The 19,615-nt window shown below is 42.3% G+C and overlaps 1 pseudogene; it reads right to left on the bottom strand.

Moving 5' to 3' along the window:
- Positions 1 to 3,325: 3,325 nt before the first annotated feature.
- On the bottom strand, positions 3,326 to 8,675 carry LOC142835217 (crooked neck-like protein 1 pseudogene; annotated as a pseudogene).
- Positions 8,676 to 19,615: the final 10,940 nt, after the last annotated feature.

Here is a 19,615-nt window from a genome sequence, read left to right as displayed (position 1 = left end):
TGGAGGATTCTTCTTTATTATTGTGTGTGTGTGTGTGTGTGCGCGCGCACACACATACTTCAACAAGCATGATGTGGAGCAAAGGACATCTTTGTGAGTCATTCTCCTTCACCTTTCCACAGACTCAGAGGCTCAAATTCAGGTCACCAGGCTGCAGCACTGTGCACCAAGCGCTCTGACCGGCAGAACTATCTCACTGGCTCTCGTCGTTCACAGTTGGTTTTGACACTGAGTGTCAGCAGCTGATGCGGGCCTTCCCTCCCAAATGGTCAGACTGCAGGTGGGCACCACCACTCCCGGCTCATGTGCTGGGAAGCAGTTCCAGGGCTTTGTGCATGCTAGGCAAGCACTTTACTTACTGAGCTTTATTCCCAGTCCTGAAATACATTTCTAAATGACCAAACGCAGCTTACATCCTGACAGATTCCCAACTAACTTCCCAGAAATCTGTAGCAAGAGGTCTCTCAGGTTTGGTGGCTGCTTCTCAACTCCCTGGCTGCACTGATGAGGCTCTGCAGAGAATTACTGGGAACTTCCTCTAATTATATATAAGTAACACGTCAGTTTTTGTTGTGGAGGGGTGCTGGTAATTTTCTTTTGGGTGCCGATTTTTGAAAGCAGGGCTCTGCTCGTGATTGGCAAGACTACCAGCGAGCCACATCCCTTCCCAGCCAATGTTTTGGTTTAGTCTCTGTCTGTTTGTCTTTTTCTTCCTCCCTCTCCCTTTCCATCTATTTCTCTGACAGGGTCTTATATCAAAGCCCAGGCTGACTGGAATTCACTACTTAGCTCAATGGTTGGTCTCAAACTCACGGTGATCCTCTTCACCTCTGCCGACAAAGTGCAGGTATTTCAGGCACTCACCCCCCTACCTCCCTGGATTATAAAATATTTAATTTAAAGCTGGGTATAGTGGAAGGGTACATAGTGAATTCCAGGACAGCCATGGTTATAGAGACTTTGTCTCAAATAATAACAATAGTAATATAAATTCAAGTGTGTGCCTGAGTATATATGAGCACTAAGCCACTGCATGGGTGCTGGGAATTGAACCTGGGTCTTCTGCAAGAACAATAAGAACTCTTACTCACTGCGTCATCTCTCTAATAACCTTGCTTTCTTTTTTTTCTTTTTTTTTGGCTTTTTGAGTCAAAGTTTCTCTTTAGCTTTGGAACCTGCCCTGGAACTTGCTCTGTAGACCATGTTGGCTTTGTACTCACAGAGATCCACCTGCCTCTGCCTCCTGAGTGTTGGGATGAAAGGCGTGCGCCACCACTGCCCGGCTAGCCTTGCTTTCTTGATCCATTCTGACTGCAAATAAAATGGAATCCCAAACCAGTTTTAATTTAATTTGTATTTCCTCACTGCAAAGGATGCTGGGTGTTTTTAAAAATATTTATTGGTGCAGGTGTGGTAGCATCAGCCCCTGTCCCAGCTTCTTGAGGCAGAGGCAGAAGGATCACACTGGGTCCAGGAGTTCTGGGCTGTACTACATGCACTGTCGTGATCAGATACACAAGTTCAGCATCAGTATGGAGACTTCCTCGGGGACCACCAGGTTGCCTAGGGAGAGGTGAACTGGCCCAGGTTGGAAATGGAGGAGGTCAAAACTCCCATGATGATCAGAAAAACATTTATTGGTCACCCATGTTTCTTCTTTGAGAACTGTTCATTAGCCCATTTATTGGTTGGCAATTTTGTGTTTAATTTTCTGCAGTTTTTTTTTTACACACTCTAGGCAGATATTTTGTTTCTAGCAAGATGATAATTTCCGAAGCACAGTTGGGAAGAATTTTTCCGTTTTGGAATCTGATCATTTTGGTTACCGTTTCTTTTGCTGTGCTGAGGCTTTTTGATTTCACGCAATTTTATTTGTCAGTTCTTTGAGGCTATTTCCTGTGCTACTGGAGAACTACTCAGAAAGGTTTTTGCCATAGCTATATTGCTGCTGCTGTTTGAGATAGGGTCTGTGTAGCACTGGCTGGTGTAGAACTCACTATGTATACCAAGATCCTTACGAACTGGAGTCTTCACATGGGTGCTGGGACTGAACCTGGGTCCTCTGGAAGAAGAGCCAAAGCTTTTAACCACTGAGCCATCTCTCCCAGCCCTACTTTGTTATTTTTGATTCTATGGTTCTACAGTATAATTAAAAGTCGAGTATTGTGATACCACTAACAGTGTTGTTTAGAATTACTTTGGCCACTCGTAGTCTTTGTGTTTCTGATGAATTTTAGGGTTATCATTTCTTTTCTCTTTTATGTGCATTGGTGTTTTGCCTTCATGAGGGTGTTGGATACCCTAGGACTGGACTTACAGACAGCTGTGAGCTGTAGGTACTGGAAATTGAATGTGGGTCCTCTGGAAGAACAGCCAGTGCCCTTAACTGCTGAACCATTCTCCAGCCCCTAGAGTTATCTTTTCTAAGACTGTGAAGAATGCCATTGGAATTTTTGGTGAGGATTGTACTGCATTCCTTTTGATAATATAGCCATTTTTTTTCTTTTTGAGACAGTGTTTCTCTGTGTAATGGCCCTAGCTACCCTGGAACTAGCTCTTATAGACCAGGCTGGCCTCAAACTTACAGAGATCTACCTGTCCGCTGCCTCCCAAGTGCTGGGATTAAAGGCATGCACCATCACTGCCTGGCAATAATATAGCCATTTTTTTTTTGATTTTCGAGACAGGGTTTCTCTGTAGCCTTTTGGTTCCTGTCCTGGAACTAGCTCTTCTAGACCAGGCTGGCCTCGAACTCACAGAGATCTGCCTGCCTCTGCCTCCCGAGTGCTGAGATTAAAGGCGTGCGCCACCACCGCCCGGCTAATATAGCCATTTTTACGATATTAATTCTGCCGATCCAGAAGCATGGAAGGTCTCTCCAATATCTAGTGTCTTCTACAATGCCTTTTTTCAGTGTTTTAAAGTTTTCATTGCAGAGGTATTTCATGTTTTTGGTTAAATTTATTTCTAGGTATTTTATTTAATTTTTTTAATTAAAAAATTCCTTTACTTGCGGTTAGTTTCCCATCCACATTTAACCCAAGACTGTTTTTAAAAATAATTCAAAAGGTAACTATCAAAGATGCCAAACAAGTCCTTACTAGGTAACTATACAAAAATATTCAGAAGTCAGGGGCTGGAGAGATGGCTCAGCGGTTAAGAGCATTGCGTGTTCTTCCAAAGGACCCGAGTTCAATTCCCAGCAACCACATGGTGGCTCACAACCATCTGTAATGAGGTCTGCTGTCCTCTTCTAGCAGGCATATATGCAAACAGAATATTGTATCCATAATAAATAAATAAATATTAAAAAAAAATTCAGAAGTCAGGTTCTAAACTCATCAATGTCCTTATCTGGATCCTGTTCGGCAGCCTCTATTTCTTCTTGCTGTTTCTTCCAAAGCTTGGCCGTTGCCTGAAGCTTGAGGTTAGGCTGGTTGGCAGCATCGTCTGGAAAGATGAAATCATTCTCCCCACCCGGCATCGGACCCATGGTCGGCTTGGACCTCTCGTCTCTTCTTGACCTTCTCTGGCATGAGTTTGTCTACTCCTTCCTTGTCTGATACTGCTCCAAATTCATCTTCAAACCCCCCAGGATTCCAGCACTATAAGTCTCTCTTCCTTTTCTTCACAGTTTCTCATGGTTTTATTTGCCTCTTCATAAATCCATCTGCATTTAGCCACGCTTCCTTCTTTCCCTGAGGATAACTCAAACTGAGCAAAACTGATCTGTACCTTGACATGCTGTGTTCGCTGAAGCAATTGTCGGTCTTTACCGTGTTCTTTCAGTTTCTTCCTGCTCAATTTCAGAATCAATATATGATTTCCAAAGTACCTCTGGCATGTCTAAGCATGGCTGGCTGATGGCAAATTCATAGATTGCCTGAGCTCTATTAATATCACCAAGGATTGTCTCTAGTTCTGCAAACGTAATCCATGAAGTACAATTTTCAGGTCCAAATTCCAAGAACTTCTCATAAACCTTCCGACATCTGTCAAATTCTCGAAGCTATAGTTCCAGTTCTATATAACCTTTGAATAATTTGCTCTTTGGACATTTGCCTATGCAAGTCCCCAAAGCTCTTTTGGCAAACAGCAGATTTTCCTGTCGTATTTCAAACTGTGCATCGTAGTATAATCACATTTTGTCAAATGTGAACTTTTTGTGAGGAATTAGTTCCAAAGATGCTTGATATACGTGTCTTGTCCTCTGGGGACCCTTGGCTTCCAGCTCTTCATAGAGCGCATAGTTGATCCAAAGATAGACGTAGCGCTTCCAGTGGCTCTTCTGGATGGGCGGCAGGCTGGCAATGGCTTCCTCAGAGACGTCCCGCATAGGGTCAGCTTCTGCGTCACTTTCCACCAGGCGTAAGTAATCAATCCATGCACCGTAATTGTGTGGATTAGCTTTCACTTCCTCTTCAAACTGGAATCTCCGCTTGCTCCTGATATTTTCAATACTCCTGACGTCCCCAAACTTCTTCTCAAAAATGGTGTAGTTTTTAAAGAGTTCTTGGGCCTCTTGTTTTAAAATTCTATCCAGGGCATATTTGTGGATAACTCGTACCCTTTCAATTTTTTTCTGATTTTCCTTAAATTTAGCAAAGGCCACATACAGATGTTCGTCCACATGTTGATCTCCAAAAAACTCAACGGCTTTCTCGTAGACTTTCCGCGCATGGGCAAAATAAGCATATTTCTCTTCAAATTGGGCATATTTGATCTTCACAGCGGGGTGCATGAACACAAGGCGTTCATAAATGGTACGGGCCCGCTGCACGTCTTTGTACTTCAGCTGGAAGTTGATGTAGGAGTGCCAGGCCCGCTCCTCGGGCTGCCATTCCATCCAGAGCTCAAATACCTGGCGGGCACCAGCGACATTGCCCAACATCTCCGTGCACGTGTACTTCTACCAGAACTGGTCGACTCGCGGCAGATTTTTATGGCTCGGTCCCAGATATTTCTGGCATGGTTGACCTGGGAGTTCTTCATTTCCGTTTCTGCATATTTCAACCAGAGTGTGATATTCCGATCGTCTACATCTAAAGCACGCTCGTATATGGATCGAGCCCTTTGAATTTCCTTTACACTTTCCTCCCATTGTGCGTATTTTATTCAGTTACTAATCACAGTCCTATTTTTTCTTATGTTATCTTCAAAAGTCTTCCTTTTCCGCAGCTTATAATCATTTGGTTCTTCATCTGTGATCTTCTGCTGAGGCGGAGGTGGAAGGAGCTCGAGTTCTCTTAGCCTCTCTTAAGAGCTGCTCGCCAGATATCTGTACCTCAGCCGGCGCTTTGGCTTTCACCTTGGCCACTTTTGGAATCTGCTCATTCCCAGCCGCTGTAGAGACTGCCACATATGCAGCCCCTGAACTGGTGCAGCCTCTACCATACCCGAACCTCAGAAATTAGGTTTGAGCCGGGCGATGGTGGCGCACGCCTTTAATCCCAGCACTCTGGAGGCAGAGGCAGGAGGATCTCTGTGAGTTCGAGACCAGCCTGGTCTACAGAGCTAGTTCCAGGACAGGCTCCAAAGCCACAGAGATACCCTGTCTCGAAAAACAAAAACAAAAAAAAAAAAACAAAAAAACAAAAAAAAGAAATTAGGTTTGAGAACCTGCCCACACCGGAGAGCTGGTCCACTCTGGGTATTTTCTTTTATTATGAGATATGATCTTATTTATTTAGCCTTGAGGCTGGTCTTGCATATCTGTAGCGGAGGATACCCTTAAACTACTGACTCTCCTATGTACGTACTTCCTTTCTTCTTTCTTTCTTTCTATTTATTTATTTATTCATTCATTTTTGTGCTTTCTTATTTCAAAGTGGGGAATTTTCTGCAAGGCAGGGCAAACAAACATTCTACCAACTGAGCTAGGTAGCACGAATTCTAGTTGTTCTTAATAAAAACCTGGGGTCAGATACTCGGGAGTGAAAGCTGTGAGGTGAGAGAAGCAGTGCAGCCAGCCACTAGAGAGACCTTTGACCTCTGCTAAATCCTCAGACCAAAAGACTCAGACTCAGCCTGCCCTGAGCTCCTCTCTCCTCCCGCCTTATAGTCCTCTCTGCCCATCCATATCGCTCCTGTCTCCACCTCCCTAGTGCTGGAATTAAAGACATGGGATCCTAAATGCTGGAATCACCTTTATGTGAGCTCTGTTTCTCTTTCAGACAGATTCAGTCTCCTGTAGCCCAGGGTGGCCCTGAACTCACAGAGATCTACCTCTGCCTCTGCCTCTCTGCCTCTGCCTCCCAAGTCCTGGGATTAAAGGTGTGTGACACCACTCCCTGGCTTCTAATGGCTTAGTTCTGCACTGTGATTTTCAGGCAAGTTTTATTTGTTACCTAGCCCAAAACAGATTATATTTTTTGGACTCTATAACGAATTAAGTGTTTTTCCTATTTTTTCCCATTTTTATTATTGGCATATAGAAACATACTGGTTTTTATGTGTCGATTTTGTACCCTGCAATTTTAGTGAAAATATTCTTCAGGTTTAAGATTTTTCTGGCCGGGCGGTGGTGACATATGCCCTTAATCCCAGCACTCAGGAGTCTGAGGCAGGCAGATCTCTGTGAGTTTGAGGCCAGCCTGGTCTACAAGAGCTACCAGGACAGGCTCTAAACTGCTTGGTGATTGGTTCACCTTTTGGACACTCCTCTCATCATACAGGATGGACTTCTGCTTTTTCTCAGTGGCTAATTCTACACCATTTGTAGCTTTAATTCCCACTGAAGGGGCCCCTTCAGCTGCAGCAGCCAAAGCATACTTGACCTGGACAAGTTTCCCAGACGGCTGAACGTTGTCAGCGAAAAGCTGTACCCGCGCTCTGCCACCCTTACCCAGGAAGTCAGGAAACAGCAATGTAAGAAATTTTTAAAATAGTCTTTTCTCATTTTACATAGTTATCTCCGTTCCCACGCCCTCCTCTCCTCCTGCCCCACTCTTCCTCCCCATCCAGCCATCCACTCCTCAGAAAGGATAAGTCTTCTCACAGGGAGTCAATGGAATCCGACATTTCACTTCAAGGCAAGACCAAGCCCCTCCCCCACATCTAGGCTGAGCAAGATAACCCCCCAAAGATAATGTGCTTCAAGATGCCAGTTCAAGCACTAGGAATAAATCCTGGTCCCACTGCCAGTGGCCCCACAGACTGCCCAAGTCTGACAACTGTCCCCCACGTTCAGTAGACATAGATAGTTTGGGTCCTATGCAGGATTCCCCCCTCCCTCATCCCCCTGGCTATCAGTCCAGAGTCAGTGAGCTCTCACTAGCTCAGGTCAGCTGTCTCTGTGGGTATCACCATCATGGTCTTGACCCCTTTGCTCATTTTATTGCTCCTCCCTCTCTTGGACTGGTCTCTGGAAACTTGGCCCAATGCTTTGCTGTGGATTTCTGTATCTGCTTCCATAAGTTGCCATTACGGTAGCCATCAATCTGATTGCAGGGGAAGGCCTTTTTAGGCATCCTCTCCACTGACTTAAAAATAATGTGCCAGGCGGTGGTGTCGCATGCCTTTAATCCCAGCACTTGGGAGGCAGAGACAGGAGGCTCTCAGTGAGTTTGAGGCCAGCCTGGTCTACAAAGCAAGTTCCAGGGCAGCCAGAGTTACAGAGAAACCCAGTCTCAACAAACAAACAAAAAAACAAAACAAAAAACAAACAAACAAAATAACAAAACCCAGTGTGTGTGAGCCGTGGTGGATGATGAGGTCCCAGTGACAACTCAAGTTGCTGGCACTCACCGTTACCTGCTGAACCATCTTTTACCCCAACTTCTTATTTGCATTTCTCTCTGTCTTATAGCTGTGAAACTTCAGCACAATTTGAACAAGAGTGGAGAAAGTAGGCATCCTTGTCTCTGTCCAGATCTTAGGACGATGCTTTCCGCTTGTCTGCACTTTCCCTGTTGGCTAAAGCTTCGTTACATGCAACTTTCTTCTGCTCAGGTATGCTCCACCTGTTCCTAACTTCTTCAAGACTTTGCTTTTGTTTTTTGTTTTGTTTTGTTTTGTTTTTTGAGACAGAGTTTCTCTGTGTAGCCCAGACATTTTTTTTACAAGCGAAACTCTGGGAATTCAAAATTAACATTCTTGCCCATGAGCTTCTTTTTTTAAAAAAATATTTATTTATTTATTTATTATGTATACAATATTCTGTCTGTGTGTATGCCTTCGGGCCAGAAGAGGGCACCAGACCCCATTACAGATGGTTGTGAGCCACCATGTGGTTGCTGGGAATTGAACTCAGGACCTTTGGAAGAGCAGACAAAGCTCTTAACCTCTGGGCCATCTCTCCAGCCCCACCCATGAGCTTCTTACATACACCAGGAAAAACCAGGAAAAGTTTCAACCTTGTGCTTCACGCTGTTCTGTTGCGCTTTGTCTAAATGAACCTTTATAAGCTGACGGCTTGCCAGAAAGTTGTAAAAGACTTTTCATTTTGAGTTTGATGTGGGTTCTGGGAAGCAAAGTCAAGTTTGCTGCGAGAGCAGCGTGTGCTCTTTACTGTTCTTTCCAGCGCCCATAACTTAAAACATTTTATTTTGTGTGTGTAGCATGCACGCGGAAGTCAGAAGGCAACTTACAGGAGTCAGTTCTCTTCTCCTGTGTCCGTTCTGGATGTTGACTCCCACGTCAGGCTTGGCAGCAATTGCTTTCAGCCACCGAGCCATCTCAAGACTTTAATCACGAAGGAATGTGAAACTCAGTCAAGTGCCTTTTTTTGTAGCTATTGAAAAGATCATGTGATCATTCTGTCCCAACATGTATTTATATGATGCATTCCCATATACGGACTTGCATATGTTGAACCAATCCTGCATATCTGGATGGATACAACTGCGTAAGTTTTTCTGTGCAACACATATGTTCAATGCCTGCAGTGGCCAAAAGAGGACAATAGAGCTCCTGGGGCTGGGATTTTACAGATAGAACTGCCCTTTGGGTTCTGGGAATTGAACTCAGGTTCTATGGAGAAGCAATCTGGGTTGTTTTTTTTTTTTTTTTTTTGGTTTTTCGAGACAGGGTTTCTTTGTGGTTTTGGAGCCTGTCCTGGAACTAGCTCTTGTAGACCAGGCTGGTCTCAAACTCATAGAGATCTGCCTGTTTCTGCCTCCCGAGTGCTAGGATTAAAGGTGTGCGCCACCACTGCCTGGCACAATCAATGTTCTTATCTCCATTCATATCTCCAGCCCTAGTTTTGAATTTTTGTTTTATTGAAATGGCTGGGTTGTTTTGAATTTTATTTATTGGTGTGTGTGCAAGTGCAGGTGCCCACATGCCACGGGGCCCTTGTGGGGTCAGTTCTCACCTTCCACCATGGGCTACGGGCCTTGAACTCACGCCATCAGGCTTGCGGAACAACTGCTTTTATCCACTAAGACATCCTCACCAGTTCTTTTAAAAGTCCTATTTATTTTTGTGTTTGTGTACACGAGTGATAACTCCCATGCCCTCAAACAACTTTCTGGATAACTTCCTTGTTTTCTCAGTGTATTCAATCTGTGGTAGGATGCTTATGGGGCAAAAATAAAGGAAAACATGGCCCATAATAGTGACTGTATAGAAATCACTGTTTTCTGTGCTCTGCATGTTATGACTTTGAGGGCGGCCCTGTACACTCCTCATGGGGTTTCACCTCCCCAATGGTAGAAGTGCGCGGGAATTTAGTGTGCCACGCGTACCTTCTGTAGTCTTCTTAAACAAACACAGCTGTGAAAACAACAAACAAACAAACAAAAGCTCACTCTGTGGTCTGGGCTGGCTTCAAACTCATGGTGATCCTCCTGTTTCAGCCTCTGAGTGCTGAGATTACAGGTGTGAGCCATCATATCCAGTTTTGTTTCCTATTTTCCTCATATTTTATTGATTTTTTTTTGTGAAGTAAGTTGTCATTTTAATTTTACATGTTACTGTGTTATGTGAGGAAAATTTCATACAAACATTGTATCTTTCTTGTTTTCAGAAAGAGGGTCTTGCTTAGGTAGCCCTGACTGGCCTGGAACTTGCTAGGATCCCCCTGCCTCTGGGACGACAGGCATAGGCACTGTGCTCAAACTGCATCCTTTCTTGTTTTGTTTTGTTTTAAAAGTTCAAGGACAGCCTGGTCTAGGGAGTGAGTTCTATAACAGCCAGGGTTACACAGAGAAACCCTGTCTCAAAAAACAAAAACAACAAAACAACACAGCTATGGCTGGGCCGGGGAGATGGCTCAGTGGATAAAATAACTTGTTACCCGAACCTGGCAATCTGAGTAGCGCCTGTAATCTCAGCCCTGCTAAGGCGAGAGGAGAGGCTCCTGGGCCACAGGGCCTGAAGTACACTGTGACAAGACCCAGCCTCATCAAGGTGGAAGGCTGAAAGTCATCCTCTGACCGCCACACGAGTGCTGTGATTGCACAGGCTTGCACAAGTGCGTGTGCTCACACACCTAAACACAAGTAACTGGTTGAGGGGATGTGGAAATGACTCAGAAGATAAAGCACTTGCTATGTAAACATCTGGACCTAACTTCAATCACCAGGACCCACAAACAAGTCAGGCATAGCTGTGTGCCCGTAATCTCATCACTAAGGAAGCAGAGTCAGGAAGCTCTCTGGGGCTTGCCAACCAGCCAGTCTAGACCAACCTGTAGGCTCTAGGTTCAGTGAGAGATCCTGTCTTTGGGTGGTTCATTGGCTTATAACTCCAGCTCCTGGGGAATCCAACATCTCTGGTCTCTGAGTACCTGCAACTCACAAACACATTATTTAATTGGTTTTATGAGCAAGGGTTTCTTTGTGTAGCCTTGACTGTCCTGGAACTCACTCTGTAGACCAGGTTGGCCTTGAACTCGGAGATCTGCTTGCCTCTGTCTCTCAAGTGCTGGGATTAAAGGTATGCCTAGTTTACATATCTATAAGTTAAAATAAAATAAACCTTTTTGCTGTGCATAGTGGTGCATGGCTTTAATCCCAGCACTTAGGAGGCAGAGGCAATTAAATATATGTATGCGTTTATATATATATACACATACATACATGCACACACATATAGTTTGTGGACATACCTGAGGGCGTAAGTCACAAACAATGCCACACCAGTTTGGAATTATGATTAATAGGGTGATATTTATTTAAAGGGGAAAAAACTTACAGATAACTGTCCCAGACAACAGCCCTCTGCGCAATCAGGAAGGAGTCTAGTCGCAGGAAACGGAATGAGAATGGAAGTAGCCGCTTTTTTAAAGGGAGAGAGACCATGCCCCCAATGGGCTGGTATCTCAGCGGCTATAGGCTGGAGGAGTGGAAGGACCTCCCGCAACACCTCCCCCTTTTGTTTAAGTAAGAGAGCTCTAAACCTACTATGAAATTATATACATTAAGTGCAAATATCCTATTCTAACTAGCTTAGGTCTTGTATAATAAATAACTTGGCCAAGTCATGAGAGAAAAGTAACTACATTTATATAGTCTTCAACCCCATCGAAGATCTGAGAAGGGAAATAATGTTACCTGGGTAATTAGGAAGTTCAGTAAAACAACTTCCAAAACATGCAACAAATCACAGAGACAACTAGCTACTTGGGCAATCACCCAAAGTCATGTTAGCAGCGTTGAAGCAACCAACTTTGGCTAAGGCCTAACATAACTGACATACCATTTTCAAAGGCAAGCAACTTTTCAAAACTATCTTACCCTGTCTTGGCAGGATACGACAGTCCTGTTTTATCCATTGATGCATGCTCTGTATCTCTGTCAGTGGTTGAGGTATGGGCATTTCTTTGCCCAAAGGCCAGTTCTGCCAAAAAGAAAGGCTCCAGGTGGAGTGTCTTTGGTGCTCAACATTCTCTCGGGAATAGAGCGGTGTTGCCAGGAGCAATTGTGTCTCACTACCACAAAACTCTGAGTTAGATTAAAGGCCATTTTCTACAGCTCTTTGAAGAGGTTGAAGATTATCTATCTATACTGAGTATAATCTCTATATATCTAAAGAACCTGATTAGTCTAATTATAAATGACAAACTTAGATGACTATTAATCTATATAATTCTCAATATCTATCTAACTTAAAGACTAAGACAATAAACGACTGTGAAACAAATGAGGACAATGACCTCCATATATAAACAATGTACAAATATACATTGCAGTATGGTAAATATATATCAATACACAAAATGTTGTATAAGATGTGCACCATTTCAGCTAACCAAGTTGGAACTGTTTTGTGCAGCTGGTACCCAAAACAGGTCTTGTAGTAGCGCTATCAGTATCATGACGTCATATCAACCAGGTGGAGTTGTTGTTATGGGGCCCCATCTTCTTCCTGGAAACTTCAAATGTCACTTCAGGAAAAACTCATTGTTCATTGTGAAAAACTTAAACATTAATCATATAGACATATATATATATACATATATATACATATATATATTTATTCAATGAAAGGCATGATAGGTATATTCAATGAAAATTTTGATAGATATGAAGAAAAGCAAAGATGTTTTCTAAACTCATATTTCTTACTGTCCCATATCATGGCTCTTGACATGAGACAGAAACCCCAGAAACTCTGGGTTTTTCTCTTACCAACAGGCTTGGAATTGGAGAGGAACTGAGCCAGAGTCCAACTTCAAAACCAGCTTTATAAATTTAGAAATATGGTTTAATATATTTTACTTACACAACCCATTCAGTTTTCTTGATATTTCCTATTGGGCAGGTATTTTTCCATCTGTCAGTATCCAAACATCCAGGGTTCCTTGAATTTTTCAAAGATGAGTGTTTTCCTGTGGAGATAAGAACAGAACCCTGCCCCTATTCTATATGTTTTTCTTACCACCTGTATGAATATCATCATGGTGGATGAGTTGTCATTTCTCCTTTCCAAGAGGTTTCTCCTCTTCAAATCGAAACTTTATTAATTTTGATGGTATCCACAATTTTTCTTCTCCTGTGGAAACAAGAGCAAAACCCCTTCCCCGACGTAGCACATCTCCTGGCTTCCATTGAGAGGTCAGCACATCTTTGAAATAAATCGGTTGATTTAGTTTAGCAGACTTTTCCATTATCCAATGTCTTTCTGCTGCTGTCATTCTTTTCTCATTAGCATTAAGAAAATTCAAGGTTAATAAAGCATTATGTACGCCGGGCGGTGGTGGCGCACGCCTTTAATCCCAGCACTTGGGAGGCAGAGGCAGGCGGATCTCTGTGAGTTCGAGACCAGCCTGGTCTACAGAGCTAGTTCCAGGACAGGCTCCAAAGCCACAGAGAAACCCTGTCTCGAAAAACCAAAAAAAAAAAAAAAAAAAAAAAAAATAAAGCATTATGTAATCTATTTCTGGGGGTATTTTCGGTCCCTTTCTGTTTGTTCAGCATATCCTTTATAGTACGATTTGATCTTTCTATAACTGCCTAACCTGTAGGATTATTTGGTATACCTGTAATGTGTTTTATATTATAATAATCAAAAAACGTTTCATTTTCTTAGATACATATGCTGGACCATTATCTGTCTTTATTTGTGCAGGTATACCCATGATGGCCATAACTTCCAATGAATGTGTGATTATTGAATCAGCCTTTTCTGAGCTCAGGGCAGTAGCCCATTGAAAACCTAAATATGTGTCTATGGTGTGGTGTACATATTTTAATTTACCAAATTCCATAAAGTGGAACACATACATCTGCCAGATTTCATTTCTCTTAGTACCTTTTGGGTTACTCCATGCAGGCAACGGTGTTTGATTATAGAAAGAACAAGTAGGACATCTCTTTATAATGTCCTTAGCTTGTTGCCATGTAATGGCAAATTCTTTCTTTAGCCCTTTACTATTGACATGATGCTTTTTATGAAATTCTGAGGCCTGCAACACGCTTCCAATCAATAATTGATCAATCTCAGTGTTACCTTGTGCTAGAGGACCAGGCAGACCTGTATGGGACCGGATGTGTGTTATGTACATCGGACAAAGCCTGTTCCTGATTATGTCTTGTACCTGGACAAACAATGAAGTCAACTCTGTGTCATCTGGTATAAATTCAGCGGTTTCAATATGCAAGATAACTCTTTCTGCATATTGTGAATCTGTAACTATATTAAGAGGTTCTTTAAAATCCCTTAGTACTATAAGAATGGCATATAATTCTGCCTTCTGGACAGAATTATAAGGGCTTTGTTCCACCTTACTCAATTCATCTGACTTGTAACCTGCTTTTCCTGATTTATTTGCATCAGTATAGAACGTATGAGCTCCAGTTATTGGAGCATCACGTATAATTCTAGGAAGAATCCAAGAAGTTCTCTTTATGAGGTTAAGTCTACCACTTTTGGGATAGTTGCTATTAATTTCTCCCAAAAAATTAGCACAAGCTCTTTGCCATGGTTCATTGTCTTCCCATAACTCTTTTATTCTTCAGTAGTAAAAGGCACTATAATTTCTGCTGGGTCTATACCTGCTAGTTGACGAAGTCTCAGCTTACCTTTTATAATTAATTCAGAGACTTTTTCCACATAAGTTTTTAATTTTTTACTTGGTTTATTAGGTATAAATATCCACTCTAAAATAATATCTTCCCTCTGCATTAGAATCCCTGTAGGAGAAATTCTAGAAGGCAATATGACTAGGATGCAGCTAAGATTTGGGTTCACCCTATCCACATGTGCCTCCTGTAATTTTTCCTCAATCATTGTCAGGTCCTTTTCTGCTTCAGCTGTCAGTTTTCTTGGACTATTCAAATCTTTATCACCATCTAAGGTTTTGTTTAAATGAACTATTAGATCAGGTGTTATCCCAACAGCTGGTCGTAGACTGGAAATGTCTCCTAACAATCTTTGAAAGTCATTAAGAGTCTTTAACCGGTCTCTCCTAATTTGTGCCTTTTGTGTTTTAATTTTCTCTAACCCTATTCTGTAACCTAGGTAATTAATAGAATTTCCTCTTTGAATCTTTTCAGGAGCAATTTGTAATCCCCACCTAGGCAAGACTTTCTTTACTTCTTCAAACATCCTTTCTAAAGTATCTTTATTTGAATCAGATAACAAGATGTCATCCATGTAATGATAAATTGTGGACTTGGGGGAATTGTTTACGAATTATTTCCAATGGCTTACTTACAAAATATTGGCACAATGTAGGACTACTGAGCATACACTGTGGGAGGACAGTCCATTGATATCTCCTATTAGGCTGAGAATTATTATAAGTAGGCACTGTGAAGGCAAATTTTTCTCTATCCTTTTCTTGTAACAGTATGGTGAAAAAACAATCTTTCAAATCAATAACTATAAGAGGCCATCGTTTTGGTAACAGAGAAGGCAAAGGAATTCCAGATTGTAGTGGGCCCATAGGTTGAATTACCTTGTTGACAGCTCTTAAATCTGTCACCATTCTCCATTTACCAGATTTTTTTTTTACAACAAACACAGGAGAATTCCAAGGGCTGATTGATTCTTCAATATGATGAGCATCTAGTTGCTCTTGCACCAGCTGTTCCAATGCCTGTAATTTATCTTCAGCAAGAGGCCACTGTTTGATCCATATTGGCTTCTCAGTTAGCCATTTTAAAGGTAAGGCTGTTGGTACCTCTAAAGGTTTGGTATTTGCTGTATGTTCTTGTACAGCCTGAATGGCTGGTGAACTTTTTCCATAATACCTCATCATATCTTTCCCAGAATTATGAGTTCCTGGAACTACAGGAATGTTAATCACGGTATTCCATTGCTGTAGCAGGTCACGGCCCCATACATTTATGGTAATATTGGCTATATATGGCCTTAGTCTTCCTATTTGCCCTTCGGGAACACCTTCAGAAAATTGCTTCGCTCAACTGCCAACTGAGATGAAAGTAGCACACAGGTTATACCATGAAAGACCTAATTAACGACGCCCTCATTCAGCAGGAAGCAGTTTGGAGAGAAAAAACTGTGCCCATGTTCCCAAATATGGTTTATAAACGTTCTTTTACATTTAAAGGGGGATAGAGATATGAATAATTTGCATTGATATGGATTTTGCTTTAGTGATTTAAATTTAAGGTCAATTTTGTTATATATATATGTATTTCTGATATTGATTAAGGTATTGTGATTGTGTAGTTCATGTAAAAATGTAATGTATATAGGTTGTTAATGGATAATCATAATAGCCAAGTTTGTAGTCACGTTAGTTAAGATTTTCTAGATGTACATAGATATATTTTAGATAGGCATTCTTCATATCTTTCAAAGATTATAGAATATGGCATTTTAAATGTTTTAATAACTTAGGGTTTTTCATGACAATGAGACATGTCTGCTCCTGGCAGCACCAATCTACTTCAAGAGGAAGATGGGCATTGAAGAGGATCCTTATGGAGTTTGATAGCCATTTGGGCAAGAAACTGCTCTTGCCTGGACTGTTGCATAAACTGGACACAAAGAACCTGCACAGAGAGGACTGCTGAACTTGCCTAAAGGTGAGATGATCTTTCGGGGTTCCTGATTCATGAAAGAATCTGCAAGACATTCTTCAGGACAAGCAGATAGTGATCGCCTTTGAAATTTCCTGCTTCATGGAAATGTCTCTGGATACTATGGGCCTGTAGGCTGAAGATGGATGCCCCAATGGTACAGAGGAACTTTGGGTGACTGTCCAGGCAGCGAGATGTCTCTGTCATTTCTAGAGTTTTGAAAGTTGCTTATTTCTTATTTGCTTAGGTAATATTGTATTTTTCTGGAGTCTTTGATGGAGTTGAAGAATAGTTAGTTATAGTAATAGTTTTCCTTAGTTATGATAAAGATAAAATAGATATAAATATTGTAATTTTTACTTGATAACTGTTTTGTTATATGTAATTTTGCTATGTTAAAGTTAAAGCCTTCCTTTTTTTTGTTTAAACAGAAAAAGGGGAAATGATGGAGGAAGGTCATTGGTTAAAAAATAAAGAAACTGCCTTGGCCCATTTTATTGGTTAGAACATAGGTGGGTGGAGTAAACAGAACAGAATGCTGGGAGAAAGAGGAAGTGAGCTCAGAGATGCCATGCTCCCCTGTCCCGGGCAGACGCGACAGCTCTGCTCTCTGAGGCAGACACATGAAGCTCAGACCCAGGATGGACGTAGGCTAGAATCTTTCCTGGTAAGACTGATGCTACACAGATTATCAGAGATGGGTTGATCGGGATATGAGAATTAGCCTGTAAGGGCTAGAGTTAATGGGCCAAGCAGTGTTTAAAAGAATACAGTGTCCGTGTAATTATTTCGAGGCATAAGCTAGCAGGCAGCCGGGGTGCTGGGGACACAGCCCCACCGCTCCTATTACTACACATACCCACATATAGACACATTTAATTATGAACAACAAAAATAAATTTGAAAAAGTAAGATGAAGAAGCAACTGAGGAAGACACTTGATGTCCACCTCTGACCTCCACAAGCACATGAATGTGTGTACACACAGATGTATACCACACACACATACACAATTTACACACACAAACATGTATACCACATACACATGTACACCATACACACAAACATGCACACCACACACACACACATACACACAACTTAGAAAATTAGTTGAGTCAGTCTGATTTGTTCTAGGCTACCTTAAAATCACAATCTTTCTGCCTCAATCTTCCAACTGCTGAGATTACAGCCATTTATTACTGTGATGGTTACTCTTTTTTTAAAAAAAGATTTATTTACTATGTATACAGTGCTCTGTCTGCACACCATAAGAAGGTATATCTCATGACAGATGGTTGTGAGCCACCATGTAGTTGATGGAAATTGAACTCAGGACCTCTGGAAGAGCAGCCAGTGCTCTTAACCTCTGAGCCATCTCTCCAGCCCGTGATGGTTACTGTTAATTTTCATTTTGACTGGATTAAGAGCTACCCAAAGAATTAGTGAAGCAGATTTCCTGGTTTGTCTGCCAGAATATTCCCAGAGAACTGGTAAGTAATACCTTGAATATAAGCAGCATCATCCAATAGGCTGGTTCCAGATGGAATAAAAGTGGAAGAAGAGAGGGGCTGGGGCTGTAGCTCAATGGTAGAGCATTTGCCCAGAATGAACAAGTTCCTAGGTTTGATCCCAGCATTATACACACAAAGGTTTTCCAGCATGGTAGGCAGCACATGGCAATAGGAGGATCAAGTTCAGGGTTCAAGTTCAAAGATGTCATTGGCTAATAGCATGCTGTAGGCTAGTCTGAATTGCATCAAATCTGCTGGAAAAAAGACAAAGGAATAGGAGGAAGATGAGAAAGACAACCGACACAAATATGCAAGCGCCACTCTTCCTGGACGAGGGCTTCTATTTCAGTTGCTGTCCCCCGGGAACACCTCCAGCCATCTACATTCATATTAATGGCTCCCACCCATCATCCAGGCCTTCACTAGGTCCAAGCTTGTAAAGCTAGCACTTGGGAGGCTGAGGCAGTTGAATTACCATGAGCTGGAAGCCAGATAGGGCTATAGTAATAGCCTGTCTCAAAAAAACCAAACCAAACCAAACCAAACCCAGGCACGAGATGGACGAACTATGATGCGAATTTACCTCAGCCTCTAAGTCTACCTGCAGTTAAAGGTGTGGCTTACATTGTGACCCAGGAGGTGATGGAGGAAGGTCATTGGTTAAGTAATAAAGAAATGCTTGGCCTCATAGGTTAAAACATAGGTGGGAGGAGTAAACAGAACAGAATGCTGGGAGGAAGAGGAAGTGAGGTCAGAGGCCATGCTCCCCTCTCCCGGGCAGACGCACGCGATGAAGCAAGCCGCCAGGTCAGACATGTAGCCAGGTAAAACTGGTGCTACACAGTTTATTAGAGATGGGTTGATCAGGATATCAGAATTAGCCAGTAAGGGCTAGAGCTAATGGGCCAAGCAGTGTTTAAATGAATACAATTTGTGTGTTGTTATTTCTGGTGTAAAGCTAGCCATGCGGGAGCCGGGCTGTGGGAAGAGGCCCGCAGCTCCTACTACAAGGAGGTGCATCACACTTCTCTGTTCCTAAAGAACTTTAGAGTTTAATTCATACAAGCAGGGGCCTGGGGAACAGGGATTGGGAGGAAAATAGATTTTAAGGTGTATGATAGTGGTGCATGGAACATGAAATTAGCTGGGCTTGAATTTATTGGTATGGGTCCACTGAGCAGAGATTCTGATTAGTTTACAAAGAGAGGCGCTAAAAAGGCAGCGGAGGCATATGGCTTTAATCCTAGAATTTGGGAAGCAGAGGCAGGCATCTCTCCAAGGAGGCCAGCCTGTGTAAAAAAACAAAACAACAACAAAACAAACAAAAGAAAAGAAAAGAAAAGAAAGAAAGAAAGAAAGAAAGGTAGGTAGGTAGGTGCTAAGAGCTTATCTGGTTGGCTTAATGTAGGGCAAAAGGTGCTGTGAATGACCTGAACACGCTGGATATACCTTGGTTTACTACTGATGGAGGTGTTTTTGGGTTTTTTGTTTGTTTGTTTTTTAACAAGAGGGTTTTTCTGTGTCACAGCCTTAGCTGTCCTGGAACTAGCTCTTGGAGATCTGCCTGCCTCTGCCTCCCGAGTGCTGGGATTAAAGAAGTGCTCCACCACCGCACGGCCTGATGGAGGTATTCCAAAGATCCAAAAACTGGAATGGTGGAGTGGATGTGTT

This window comes from Microtus pennsylvanicus, chromosome 14 (assembly GCF_037038515.1).
Source record: "Microtus pennsylvanicus isolate mMicPen1 chromosome 14, mMicPen1.hap1, whole genome shotgun sequence".
Taxonomy (NCBI): Eukaryota; Metazoa; Chordata; class Mammalia; order Rodentia; family Cricetidae; genus Microtus; species Microtus pennsylvanicus.
Note: the sequence above shows the minus strand (reverse complement) of the source record. Positions and strands in the feature narration are given on the sequence as shown.